At 33.2% G+C, this 15644-nt stretch overlaps 1 pseudogene; it reads right to left on the reverse strand.

The window, feature by feature from the left end:
* Nucleotides 1-5306: 5306 nt before the first annotated feature.
* On the reverse strand, nt 5307-9504 carry LOC120225377 (annotated as a pseudogene).
* Nucleotides 9505-15644: the final 6140 nt, after the last annotated feature.

The following is a 15644-nucleotide window of genomic DNA, read 5'->3' on the forward strand; positions in this document are numbered from 1 at the left end:
TTACTCTGTAAGAGTACTCAAGTTCCACAGGAAAAAATACAGGTGGATATTCAAATACATTTTAGTCCTTCTCCATAATCTGAGGTAATTTTTACTAATTCCAAAGCCAATGGTAGTGGAACAAAAAATGGAATTATATCCATATGTGCTATAAAACATTAAATTACATGCTTGAATGAACCATAAAAAGCTATTACCTGCTCTAGTGTCTGTCAGATTAGATACTGAAGGGTCCAGCTTCTAGAAAATGGATGAGTGGTCCTCTAACTTAGGTCCAAGTTTGTGTGAGCCAAAATCTGGAAACAAAATAATATTTGTCAATGTTTTTTTTTTTTTTTTTTATAATTCATTAGGAAGTCAATCTATCCAGAATATAAGTTACACTGTTTATACAGCAGCAGCATTCTAGATTGACTGAGAGATAAATGACTGGCTCAATATGGAAAATATTTTCATTAAAAAAAATAAACATCATTTCTGATAAAAACCAAAATAATAAAATACTCAATAACAAAAGAAGAAAGATGCTTTTTGAAATAATACACTTCAATAAATATCAACACAATTAACAGAGAATATGAAATATTTCATTCAATTTATGGGCATAAGATCATGTTATCACAAGAAAGCATACCCATTATGATATGACAATACACAGTAATAAAATGAATAGCTTCTGGAAAATAAAAGACAAGATCATCTTAATAAAGTATATAATTATCTTCCAGTACCACAGAGGAGAATCACTGGGAAATGAAACTAAAGTTCAATTAGCAGGCCAGTCAGTAAATATACTTGGAAAGATCAATAGCTTTCAAATATACCAGAACAAAACAGTTAAAAAATATATAATAAAACTCTTAGTTACTATAAATGATGCATTCCATATATACAAAGTTAAGTAAAATCAAGGAGCTGAATGAACAAAGTAAAACTACAGAAATATAGATTTCAGTAAGTGCAAAGATGCTCTGGATGGTAAGATTAAAATTACACAGATATAAATTATATCGCCCATTAATTTGCACACAATGTGCTCAATATTTATTATTGTTTTCAACTTAATAATTTTAAAAGTTTACATAAAATGCTTAATAAAAGCAACAACTGGAGTGCCTGGGCAGCTTAGTCAGTTGTACATCCAACTCTTGATTTCAGCCCAGGTCATGATCCAAGGGTAGTGGGATTGAACCCCATGTTGGGCTCCACACTGAGCATGGAATCTGCATAAGACTCTCTTTCTCTCTCTCCCTTTGCCTGCTCTTGCATGCTCTCTCTGAAAATAAATAAATAAATAAAAATTTAAAAAGATACTCCTTAAAATACTTGTACAACTATTGATGATAAAAACTGTCATTATAGCAGAAGGTTCACACCATATGAGCTCCAAATGTGTAAGCCATGCTTTAGTTGTTATGTTAAGTGATGGCTAGATTAGCTACTAATTATATTTTACATTAGGCCTATTAGTTATACTGTACTATACATTATTTTGCACTTATATATTTAAAGAGTTGAGCAAAATTATTATCTCAACACTGGACAAGTGACATGGTTAGATACAACCTAAGACTGACATCTGGTAAACATATGCACAGAGGATCAATCTTGAGAATAATTAAACTCATCCAGATGATCCATTATTTAGCTTGTGGAATCGTCAAAAAAATAATAATGAAATGTTGGAGGCTAGAATTTATTAATAGGTACATTTTTAGCATGATTAGTGAATTACAAATTGGTTCAGCTTTTCCTAAAAGCCACCTTCCAATTTATCCTGTGAATTTTAAAAATATCCCTTGTCGTCTAGAGTAGAGACACTTTTTCTGAGTCTATCCTCAAGGGGAGAAATAAAATAAATGCAACAACTCTAACAAGTTGGAGGGATAGTCAAATATTTATGGAGCAGAGTGTCAAAAGTGGATCCTTTCCGTTCCACTTCCTGCTGAGGCATTAACATAATAGATGCCAGGTTACAGAGAGAGACATTAAATCCCCATATATATATATTTGAAAAAGAAGGTATAGGAAAAAAATTGTTAATCTTTGACTGACCTCCCACTGTTACCCAAACATTGGTTTAGATGGGATGAAAAGAGAGTGCTTGGCAATTGGAAGACAACAGGTAGCACCTACACTGTCATCTTTAAGCACCAGCTAAATGCAGAGGATACTAATGCCAGCTCACCTTGACATTCATAGGAAATAACTATTCTGCTCCCATACCTCCTCCCCCACAGTGCTTCCCTCTACAAGCAGTTGTAAGTCGAAACGCTAAGCAAAATTCAGACATGTTCTGTTTTCAACTAGTCTTCTGACCTATAGCATTCCATACTGAGGGATGAGAGAGGCCTCCCTTTTAAATCAAGATGGAACTTTTAATTTTTTTTAATGCTTTATTTACTTTCGAGAGATAGAGCACAAGTCGGGGAGGCGCAGAGAGAGTGAGAGAATCTGAAGCAGGCTCCAGGCTCCAAGCTGTCAGCACAGACCCCCACACTGGACTCAAACTCATGAACTGTGAGATCATGACCTGAGCCAAAGTCGGACACTTAACCAACTAAGCCATCCAGGTGCCCCAAGAAGGAACTTTTGATTAATACATGTTGGTAGACATTTTAATTATTGTATAGAATATTTGTTTTCTGATTGGAAATGAAGTGCAACATTTTATTACTGAAAGTGATTATTAAATCATCATGGACTTTAGGCAGATAAAGAACTATTTAAAATAAAATAAAAAGGAAGTCAGAGAAAAAAAATAAAATGACTACATCATTTCATCTTGCAGGTTATTTATCTGGGAGAAAATTATTCAATATTGCATAGCAGAATAATTTTTTTTTAATTTACACCTCATCATATGAACGTATCAGTTTGGTCATCTACAGAAGATGCGAAATTCTAAGTATTTCTTAAGTTTTAAAGATATCTTTTTTTAAAATACATAATATATTTGGTGAGTAATGGTGAGTACAGTTGAAACACTACAATAGTAAATCCTGATAAAGAATAAGAGGTTTCCTATTTTATCATTCTCAAAAGATACTCAAAATTAAAATAAAATAAGTGGTAAATGCATTAGTCAACCTACTTTAAACATTTTTTTAAATATCTGTGACTTCAAAAGGTTAGGAAGGAGCAGGAAAAGTAAACTGAAGCAAGATAATACAAAAAAGAAATTGAAGTGATTGAGACCAAATTTTGATCATATAAAACTATTCTCAATAAAAGTTAGAATTTGCAATTTACCAAAGCATATTTCATGGGGGAAAAAAAAACCTATCTGCCCTTTATGGGACTCAATCATTAATCTGGCCATGAAGATAAATCATTATTCAAATGCTGCCTCCCCTCCCCCCGATGAAAAAGCGTTATGTATTGAAGGGGAAAAGAGAAGTATTGGTGGCTAGCAATAAAGAACTACTCTCTGGGATGCTTACCTCTAAAAATGTGAACAGGAGAATAAAATAAAATCATCATAATCATAGTAACTCAGAGTGAAACATGCTTAAATAATATTTGTATGTTTTAATTTACAATTTACTTGAAAAAAGTTATCAGAGCAGTAGGAATAAAGAAACCATTAAGTAATTTATGTCAAAAGTGAATTTATTTGGAAACACCAAAATAAATGAAAAAAATATATATATATACGAACCCTTTCATTATCCCAACGCACAACTCTTCCATACAATGCCTATTTTTAAAAACAGCAAGGCTTTTATCTGATTACGTAAAATGCCACTCGTTGAAATATCTGCAGCATTTATAGCCTGATGGAAAAGCAATGTTCTGAGCACACGAGCATTTCCCTGCGCTGCAGACATCACTTGGGCAGGCTGACATTAGGTCCACATGTCAGAAAGACATCAATTGCACAATTAAGGGAAGATCAGCATTTTCAGCTTTATACCAAAAAGTCAAATTCAGCTATATAACTAAGCTACATAAACTTTAATGAGGAGAATGTTTCAGTCTTATGCAATCTGTGGCACTTTACAGACTCAGTCATATATGTTAGTACACACCATAAAAAAACAAATGCCTCCAAAAGTGAGTAAAAGAGAGATAGGGATGTGGTTATTTTTTATTAGAATGCTGCAGGGGAGAAAACTCAGGGACAGAATTTTTGGAGTTTCTTCATGCTCTTGGTTGGTATGTTTTCTTAGTTCTGAATTGACTGTTTCATTACTTCCTACGAATAAATGGAATAACATAATTATTTATGTTTGTGAAAGAACTCTCTCTGTGTGCAAATTCGATTTGTTAAAGCAACAACCTTCAGAGTCATCTATTTTAAGGATGGCAAAGTAAGCAGAATCAAATTTCTGAACTTAATCACAATGTCAGTGTAGCTTCTGAAACCATAACAATGTAAGGAGGGACATCTGGTGTGCACCATGCATGTAATGTACGGTGAGCTTCACTGATTCCTCCGACTTCTTCTGGCGCTGTAATATATGTGTAGCAGAGTGCCACTCAAACTAAGTAGAATCATTCAACTGTCTTGAATATAAAGTAAAGAATACAATGCTTCACTAGGCAGACTAGTTGCACATGAATTTTGATGCAGATGCCCAATAAAAATGTTGCCGATAACTTGCAGTAGAAAACATCTGAAAGAATCAATAAAGGAAGCTTTCTTTCTAGAGAACATACAACTCTTTATGGTGCAATAATTTTCAGACACAAGTACAGGGTTTTTTGTTACATTCCATCAGGACACTGGGACTGATGGCTATAAGGGGCATGGTAATCATTGCAACCAAAATAAGATGTGCACTAGTGTGTATATTATATGTATACATAATTCTATATAGATTATTATCTATATTATTAATATTATAGAATTATGTTTGTGTGTACACATATACATATGTATACTTTGAAATGCAACCACCTTACTTACACAAGCCCCAAAAAGGCAAAAGTCACACATCCTGACTTTAAGTAAAATCCCATTATTTTTTAAATATTATTTGATTATAACTTAATTTTTTCTGTCTCATATTTTCTCTTCCTAATTAGTGCAATATGGGTGAGAATCCTTGAGACATTGGTAAACCTGAGTTTTTCTCACTCCTTTCCCTCCTTAAGCTGTATTCGTCTCTAGGGCACAGAAACTATTGGGCCTGACTGCTGACTATTGGTTGATAATAAGGACTCTACAGAAATCCCAGTAGGAAAAAATACTATAGCATTTTCTTCCCTATGTGTTAGCAAATAATTAATTAGAAAACATTCCATGTTTCGTGAAACTTGAGGTGAAGTCAAAATGCTGGGGTTTTGGGAAAGATCTTGGTCTATAAAACTGTCACCCTTTGTGGGCAAAGTTGGTTCTGCTCAACATGAGTAAGTGTGGTCTCATGGGCCACCAAGAATTCAAGAACGGCTGGGAATGTCTGAGAAGACTGGGGAGCAGTATGATTTCCTCCTGGTGCCTTCATGGAGACATCGCAGCCTGTCGATGGAATCCCTTCATTTCCAGTCATCAGCCAGACCTGACTCAATAAGTAGTGGTGGTATAACTGACCACTCATCTGGGAGTGGGGGGTGGAGAGGGGTTGAGTCCATGTCTCACATGATGCACAACAGTAACAGCAATATTAGTAAAACAATCTTTGGAAGATAGTGAGAGACTACATGAAAAATAATTGAGTTTTACAAGGCCTGATATGTTTTGAGTGAGAGAAACAAAATGTAAAACAACTCACAGAGTTCATTCATTTTTGTCAAGTACCCCAAATCCACTTCATTTATAAAATGCTTAATAGGATTATATGAGCAAGTAGAAAAACACATTATGGTACATACTAGATTATTAACATGAATTACTTGATGCCAGTGAAGGGCAAATAGAAGGCAAGAGAGAAAGGAAAAAGAAAAAAGGCTGCTTCAATCATACTTTCATATATTTAAAATTTTAATTATGTATATATTAATATTAAATAAATTATAAAATAGCAATACTAAATGAAATATTACAGTACATCCGTGTTTTGTAATTACTAAAGAAAACATGTATAATTAGCATTTATTAAGAAAAATATTATTTAAATCTCATCATTGAAAAAACTAAAATCTTAGTAGTTATTTGCAATACTGATGATATATGAAATGGTATCTAAATTAATGAATACACAAGATAATATCTAATTTTTTTCACAGTGTATTATAGGTATTAATTTTAAAGCAGAAAATCTTTAAACAATAACTCCAATATAAGCATTAAGAAAAAAATATTGCAAGGGCAAAAGAGCTATAAAGATGAAAGCATGAAAGCAGTCAGAGAGATCTTGAAGATACATTTTATTGCCACATTTATACCTTTTAATGTGAGTACCATATCCCAGGGTTTTGAAAGTATACTACACCTTCTCCAACTGCTTTCAGCAGTGCCAACATTGGTAGATAGGCAAAGGAATTTGCCTTCCCTCCTTTTTTTCCACTTTCACAATTTAAAATAATTACTTTGAAAACATTTAGGCAAAAATAATCGGCTGATTCCTTCTTGGGCAATCACCTATATAGCTGATGATATTAGATGTAATTAAAATAAACTTTGAAGAATGTGTTTGTTTGTTTGTTTGTTTTTCCCTACAAAAACACTAGGGTCTTTGTTCCAGTTATCAGATCGATAGAATATTCCAGTACTATTTTTGAAAGAAAGCTTTGCTTCTTGTTGTGTTTTTGCAGAAATTTGAAATGACATTAATAAAGGTAAGCATGATTCTAGTAGTCTCTTTTTTTTAATGTGCATATTATTTATTTACACTGAATGATTCTGACTATTAATGAGTAGTCAGTGAGGAGACACTGTAAGATCATGGAAGTAACTTGCTCATCAACAAGTACTCTCTAGTTCTTAAAATTTATTGAGGATTCTTACACAAATCTCTCCATATCATGATGGTTACAAACTTTCCACCTCTACTACTGTTTCCAGTATATTTTGGAGGGGGAAAAATCTCATAGCTCAAAAATCCATAACAATAAAACAACGTTGGACACTGCCATAAAAACACAAGTGAAAAATACATCTTTTCTGTCACAGGCCTATAAATTCAGGAAGTACAAAAAATTTAAAATGAATCAAACTCATCAAATTATATAAATTAAACATAAAGCTTTTTTAATGTCAATCATACCTCATTCAAGTGGTTTTAAAAAAAGAATTGTGCCAAAGACAATCATGATTTTTGGTTTAATCCTGAATTAAGAATATTAACAATAATTTGCTCACAATGCACACGGTCTCCTATATACAACAGTTGATTTTATATACACATTTAAAACCCAAACATTATGGAGGCACCTGGGTAGCTCAGTCGGTTAAGCGTCTAGCTCTTGACTTCAGCTCAGGTCATGATCTCATGGTTCAACCCCCACATTGGGCTCTGTACTGGCAGTGCGGAGCTTGCTTGAGATTCTCTGTCTCTTCCTCTCTCCCTCTCTCTCTCTCAAAATAAATAAACTCTAAAAACTAAATAAGTAAATATATAAATACATAAAATCCAATACATCTTTAAGCAGTAGAAATATGCACCCTTCCTGCGACGTGCCTGTGGTTTTCCACCCCACACCTGTGTTTCAGGCACCCAGTCTTGTCCTGCGGTGAAACTGCAGGCAAATGCATCCCTCTGTGTCCGCAGGCAGACTTCCCCCATGGATCACAAACCACCTGACACCACAGGCATCCACCGTCTCCATCTTCCCAGCCCAGGCTGCCTTTCTGGACCAGGAGACAAACTGCTTCTGAGGCTGAAGTTTTCACAACAGCTGTATTTATTCCCTCCAGGAGAGCATCAGACCCAATGAAGCAAGCACCCCATCCTCAGGGGGAGCAGCTACTTCGGCAGAGTAGGTTCCATCAGAAAATGGCCTTTTTTAGACCTTTCCAGAAATGTTTCTCCCTTGTAAATCTTTGAGCTTCTTTGTGACTGTGTGAGAATCTTGGCCTCCTTTGTGGTGTCAGGAATGTTCTTTTGAGCAGGGTAAGCATAGTCACAGAGTCACTTATATGCATCTAATTTCTGGCCTTTGGTGCCTCAGCTTTAGCTGTTGGCACCAGGCCTGCAGGAAGTCTTGGGGAAGCAGGTTGGCTGGTGGCAGTCTCAAAGGTCAGAGAGGATTTGGGCTTTTCTTCCTAAGTCTTAAGCTCTTCCAGTGCCTTGTGTCTTCTTTTCTGAACAGGAAACTTTGTCTTCTTTCATAGATCTTTTTCTTTAGGTCCTGGTCACTGATGTTCATTGTAACTTTGGGTCACCAAAAGCTGCTCTTTCTCTCTGGATTCTCCTGATACAGGTTGTGATTTGCAAGCCAGATAATCTTCCCTGGCTTCTCTGTGGAATTCTGCTTTTTGCATTCTTTTTGCTTCAGATCCAAAGAAAAGTCAAGATTTCTAATTGTTTCTAAGTCCAAACAACAGGAGCATGTTGTTCATACTAAACTCTAGAGTGAATAAAATAGATATGCCTTTGGCTTCAGAGAGTTTAGTGACTTATTCACCTATTTTTGTTTCTTTGTTTATCTTTCTTAGAGATAAAAGTGCCTGGGTGGCTCAGTCAGTTGAGCATTTTTTTTGACTCTTGATTTCGGCTCAGGTCATGATCCCAGGGTCATAGGTTCATGCCCCATGTTGGGCATGAAGCCTGCTTAAGATTCTCCCTCTGTCCCTCTCCCCTGCTTGTGCCCTTTCATTCTCTCTCTAAAATTATATATATATACATATATAGAATATAGAATATATTATATATAGAATATATAGAATATAGAAAGCAGTGATTAATAGTGATAATTCCTATAAAAGATAAACAAAGAGGGGTGCCTGGATGGCTCAGTCTATTGGGTGTCTGACTTTGGCTCAGGTCATGATCTCATGGTTCATGAGTTCAAGCTCCAGGTAAGGCTCTGTGCTGACAACTTAGAGTCTGGAGCCTGCTTTGGATTTTGTCTTCCTCTCTCTCTGCCCCTCCCCCACTCATGTGCTTTCTGTCTCTCTGTCTCTCTCTCAAATAAACATTAAAAAAATTTTTTAAGGATAAACAAAGAAACAAACAAAAACAGGGGCTATGATGAAATATAACAGGAGGTATGTCAGCTGATTTCCACCTGGGGTAATTCAGAAGTGATGATTGCCCCAAGGAATAGAGAATATCAAGACTAATGAAATTACTTAGTAATATCATGAAGATAAAATTGTTGTTCCAAGATTAAATAGAGCAAGCACCAAACTGTAGTTCAAACAAGTCTCTTAATCTCTATCCTCAGAAATTTAAAGGATTTGAAATCAGAAATATGAAATACAATATTACTAATTTCCAGTATAAACGGGACATTTTCTATGAATTTCAAATGTAATATCACAGACAATATGATTAATAACAATCTATCAAATGTGATACCTAAAACCTAGTTTATAGTTATTTTTATGTTTGAATTCTAATAATACACTAATAAAAACATTTTGAAATTTTAATAAAATTCTAAAGTTTACCCCATCTTATAATAAAATTCATAAAAAAGCCAGATTTTTTCCTTAAATTAAATGAAATGTTATTTGATTTGCCTTAATTCGAAAGCTGAAAAGTATGCAGCATTTTCAATGATCTTGTTGACACTATATTTCTTTATTTTAACCATCATTCAGTAGGCTGTAATTCATTTACATAAGGAAACAAATAATTTTACATTTATAAAAAAATAAAAATCACCAAAGAAAAAAATCATACAAGAACTGTTTCATAGATTCAAAAAAACACATACACACATACTTGTTAATCAAATACATGCAAAACATATTTCAGAGAGATAGCTATTTTTGTCATCTATGACTAATAATTTATTAAATTTCAATATAAAGACATTTTATTCAATAACAAAATTTGCATTCAAATAGGTAATTGTGAAATAATAAAAAACAAATCTACCACATCTATCCATGTATTTACATATAATTCGTATACTTTCAACTTCAAGAAAAAAAATCCAGTGTTGATAAGAGCACAGATTTAGTCCAACCTTAGCAAATTGTTTTAAAAATGCTTAAGAGTATTCATTTCCTTCATTCCAGTGATATCGTTTCTGAAAATGAATCTCCCCACAAAAAAAAAGGATGGTAACAATAATCATATGATGTTTAAAGACAACAGAAATGACCAAATTAAATAAATCACTTTACTGTGGGATACATTCTACCCAATATAAAATTTTTTGGGCTTTAATATTCATTGACATGGAAAGACATGACCTGCCTCCTCATAGACATGCAAAAATAATCTGTAACTATACATGCACCAATGGTGATTATCTTTGCCCTGGGAATTAAAAATCCTTTTCACTGTTTCAAGTTATCTGTATGTGTCTGTTAATCTTTTTATAAAATGAGCATGTATTATTTTTATAATGAGAAAGCTAGACTTAACTATATCACAAATAACTGATAATTTCTGATGGTAGTAAAAATTACTATCTTCCTCTTAGATGTATGCATATTACATAATTTCAATGTTTTGTTTATGTTAATGAAAATATTTATCTATAAATTGATAACTGACTGCACAGGTAATTAGTTAAAAGACCAGAAAGTGAATTTACTGTAAAGTAATTTTCTACATTACCTTTCTTTGGGCGAGGAGGAGTGGCGTGTGCTTTGCTTTCCAAAATTTTAAACAAAGTAATTTCCTACTTTCCTTTTATTTTTGGCTGATTGCTTTTTCTAATTTCTAAATAAAATATTTTCTTACATTATCATTTTTGTTTGGTTTAGCACTTCAATTTTCTTTTCCACTTTTTAAGCAAATGCTCAGAATGTTCAAGAATTTCCTCAAGCATTTAACTTTGCTAAAGGGTCACAGACTTAAATCATTCTCTCTGAAAATAATCCTCTCTCTCACTCTGTCTGTCTCTCTCTCCTCATCTCTTGAGTCACACAGTTCTGAGAGATAACCTTACCCCTCAGTTTATCATAATTTAAGAGTTTGGGTGAGGTACCATTCCTACTTTATTTACTTTTTGTAGTTAAAGTGTTTTCACTGTTAATATCTAGTCTTCCCATTTACATCCATTCTAATTGTTAAAGTCTTTTAACAATGTATTCTTCAAAAATATGCAACATTGAATCTTACCTGTGCTTTCTCTTATTTCTTTAAATTTATCATGAATCATATTATGCATATAAAATGATTAAAAAAGCATGATTCATTAGGCCAGTATAACAACTACAACATTGAATTTATGAAATAAATGATAACTTCATTTAATGAGCATTTATAAAGCCTTGCATTCAAAAATTAGATAATATCAATTTATTCAAAAGCATATGGAACAGATGGGCAGGGGAATGGACTAAATAGGTGATGAGTATTAGGGAGCGCACTTATGATGAACACTGAGTTTTGTATGTAAGTGATGAATCACTGAGTTCTACTCTTGAAATTGATATTACACTGTATGTTAAGTAACTGGAATTTAAATAAAACTTGAAACTACAAAAAACAACAACCAAACAAAAAGAACCATAAGAGAAATCTCAACAAAATTTTAAAAACATGTGTCATACACTGTTCTGTGACTACAATGACATTAAATTTAATATCAATGATTGAACGGCAAAAACAAAAAGTTAACCATAGTTTTGGAAGGCAACAAAAAAAAGTTAACCATAGTTCTAGAAATGAAAATAATAATGATTAAATAGCTAATAGGTTAAATATTTGAGCTGAATAAAAATTAAAATATTATACATCAGAAGTACAAATTCTGAGTAAGAGATATTTTGAGAAGAAATTATACTTTCCATTCTTGTATTAGAAAAGAAAAATCCTAATAATCAAGTAGCTGAGTATAGAAAGAAATAAGAAAACATTTGACCATTACATGCTTAAAGAGCTGTTAAATATCATGTTGAGCAGGAAAAAAGTAAACAATGGAGCAGAAAGTAATGGATAAAAGACATGTTACAATAGAGATCATCAAACTACATATATAGGTTGTTTTCTTAAAGACTAAATCCAATATCTTGTGTTATTACTGAATGACTGAAGACACAAATAAACCAAGTTAGGACATTAGTACAAAAATCTTTGTGCTGATAAATTTTAAAACCTAGAATAAATTGCTAGAAAAATGTAATTAAAAAAATTAGATACAATAATTACAGAGATATTGATGAATTGGAAAACAGTTAAGAACATAAACTCAGGTGGGTTTGAAGGTGAATTTTGCCAATATATCAAAGGAGAGATAATTTTGTCTTATACAAACTCTTTTAAATAAGAAAGAAAAACAAAAACTCTATCTCAGCTATTTCTAGGCCACAATAATCTTGATTACAAAAGCAAGCAAAATTATAAACTAATCTCACTAATGACAATAAATGGAAAACTTTTAACAAATATTAGCCCACTCAGTCTTATGATTACTTTCAAAAAACAACAAAACCATTAAAAAGATTTGTAACTAATTAATATGGCAAGCTTAAGTGGAAAAACATTATTTTAATAGATTTAGAAAAGACATTCGATAATTTTACAGTTCATTCTTGAAAATAAGCAAATGAAAAATTCTAAATATAGTATTAGAAGTTCACATTCTTAATTTGCTAAAGAGTAGCTACAAAAACCTATAACAATTATTACCCTTAATGAAGAATATTAGAAATTTTCTTTTAAAATCGGAAAAAAGTCAGTATCTGACATAGTTTCTATTGAACATGTATCGGTGGAGCTAGCCAAGTAATTTAAGAAAGTTTAATGAAAAAACTAATTTAATGAAAGTTTAATTTGGTACAGAAGTAACAAATTATCTCACAGATCATCTCATTTTCTAAGGAGAAAGCTTCAAGGGAATTATTGATTTTATTAGAAATTACAGTAATTTACAAATTATTGAATATAAATTCAATATGTCTATTTAGAGTTTTTAAACATGAACAAAGACATTTTTTAAATAATTAAAAACATACTATTTAAAAGATCAATGTAAATTTTGTAGTATTCTTGTATTCTTGGACATTTTTCTCAATTAGTAGTCTTTTTCAAGTCCCTCTAAACCTTGTTTCCAATATTTTCTTCTTCCAAAGCAAAATCCAGATAGAAGACACTATTAAGATTTTGAACAAAGTCCTTAAGTGATATGTCTTCTTCTCCTATCCTATACTCCTCCCAATGATCAACTTTCCTATGAAAGTCCCTTCATAAGTTTCAAATCACCTTTATGGAAATTATGATCCTGACAGTCATGACTTTTTCCTTAATTGTTAAAGGATGGTAAAACTTTCTGACAGCCAGCAACTCTAAGTTTATAAAACTCTAAAAGTCCCTTTCTGGGGACCCAAACCTGTTATCAGAACTTTTGTCAATTAGTCATTTGCTAAGTAGACCATTCCACAATTGGACGATGACACTTCGGTCCATTCCAAGTATCTTATACAATCAATCCCAATTTCAGGATTTATAGTTACCCTCAAGTACATTAGTTTTATATTTCACTGTATTCTTCTGAGCTCAGATTTTAAAATTCCCTGTTGTGACAATCTCATATTGACAGTGAATATGAAAATAAGAAAGAACTAGAAGCTCCACATAGGTGTTTTTCCCTCATGTTACCACAGATGGCAGTTCAATTCTAGCATGATGGTGAATTCACATTCCATTCTTAAAGAATTTTTAAATGTGCTACACCCTTGCATGGCTCACTCCAACCCAAAGTTTAAATAGTTATATTAACCCATTTGAAATCCAGTGCATGGACACCATATAAAAAGATATCCTATGATTTATCTGTTAGATGAATGACTCAAATTTTTCAAAGGAATCACACCTTGCCCTCGTTCCTATATTCTTACATTTCCAAGGCATGGAATTCACTGCTTATTCTGCTTGCCCTCCCTCCAACTTAACTGTCATCTGTTTCTGAACACAAATATTTTCCTGCATATAGCCTTGTGTCTTTGTTTCAGAAATACAAAAATATACTCTTGATTTTATTTTGGGATGCTACTCCAAATCTTACATTATCCCCTGTGAACCTTCAAGTCACACATGACTGTGAGGCCCATTGAACTGACCTTCTTGTCTCAGACACAAATCTTTTTTTATTTAAAAAAATTTTTAAATTTATTTCTGAGAGAGAGAGAGACAGCATGAGTAGGGGAGGGTCACAGAGAGAGAGAAAGAGAGAGAGAGAGAGAGAGAGAATCTAAAGACAGGCTCCAGGCTCTGAGCTAGCTGTCAGCACAGAGCTCGTCGCGGTGTTGAAGCCACAAACCTCGAGATCATGACCTGAGCCGAAGTCAGACGCTTAACCAACTGAGCCACCCAGGCGCCCCTCAGACACAAATCTTAAATAGGGAAGAATATTACAGCAAGAGATCAGTAGTCAGGAAGAAGAGTGGTGGGAAAGAGAATCCTTGAGAAATAATTTAATTCTGATACCAAAAAAGTGATAAGTGTTTTGAAAGATGGAGAATTACTTAGAGACATTTAATAAACCAAGTCAATCTAGAGGTGATGTGGAAAATGAATTAATAGAGAGGAATGGAGGAAAATGAATCAGAAAAACTAGCACCTACCAAATAAATGCTTCTCCTTATGAAGGAACCATTCAACTTAACAACTCACTGACTGATAAACAAGGAATCAAGAAAATTGTAACTTTTCAAAATCATTTTTTAGAGAAATGCTATGGTGAATAATGTGTTTCGGTGGACTACATAGCCATTGCATTGCTTTGAAAACAGACTCATTGTGCCTGATATTTCCACTAATTTTTTAAAAAATGTGGAGGGGCATCTGTGTGGCTCAATTAAGCATGTGACTCGATTTCAGCTCAAGTCATGATCTCATGCTTCATGAGTTAGAGCCCCACTTCAGAATCTGAGTTGAGAGCACAGATCCTGCTTGGGATTCTCTCCTTCTCTCTCTCTCCCTGTCCCTCCCTCTTCCTCTCTTTCAAAATAAATAAATAAACTTTAAAAATGTGGAACTAAAATGGAAATCCATTTTAAGGTTTGTGATAATTTTGAGCATTTAAAAACAATGCATGGGGTATTAATTAGTATATGATCTCCCAGTGTACAGTGTAATTTTTCCTTGTCAAAACAATGATATGATTACATGAATGTTAACCAACTCATCCTTAGTATCTAAAGAAGGTAAATCAAGCTGCATCATTAGAGAAAAAATGAGAAACAAATACTGTCATGCCAGCTAATGGTTCAAAGAGATTCCTGTCATGAAGAAGGTGATAAGTCAGCAATTACTGCCTTCACTCATTCACCAAAGTGCACTCAGGCTCAGATTATATTCTAAAGCAGAGTTTTTCCTTTCACCAAAGAAACAGGAGTACTTTGCAAAAAGTAGACAGTATAATTTAGCTTTTTGATCATTGCAGCAATGTGTAAAATGCCTCTAAGCAAATGTTTTCTTCTATATGTATATATACATATATATGTACATGAATATTTGTGTAGGTGTATACATCTTTATATGTGTGATTCTGAGAAGTCTTCTAACCATAAGTCTCAACCCAACTAATCAACACATTGGTTTTAGCATATGACCAACAAATATGCCTTAAAGAATCAATGTTTACAACATCTAAAGTGAATCATAAATGTGAACGATGGACTTTGCGTGATT

Source organism: Hyaena hyaena, unplaced genomic scaffold (genome assembly GCF_003009895.1).
Source record: "Hyaena hyaena isolate Hyena2069 unplaced genomic scaffold, ASM300989v1 scaffold_1380, whole genome shotgun sequence".
NCBI classification, from domain to species: Eukaryota; Metazoa; Chordata; class Mammalia; order Carnivora; family Hyaenidae; genus Hyaena; species Hyaena hyaena.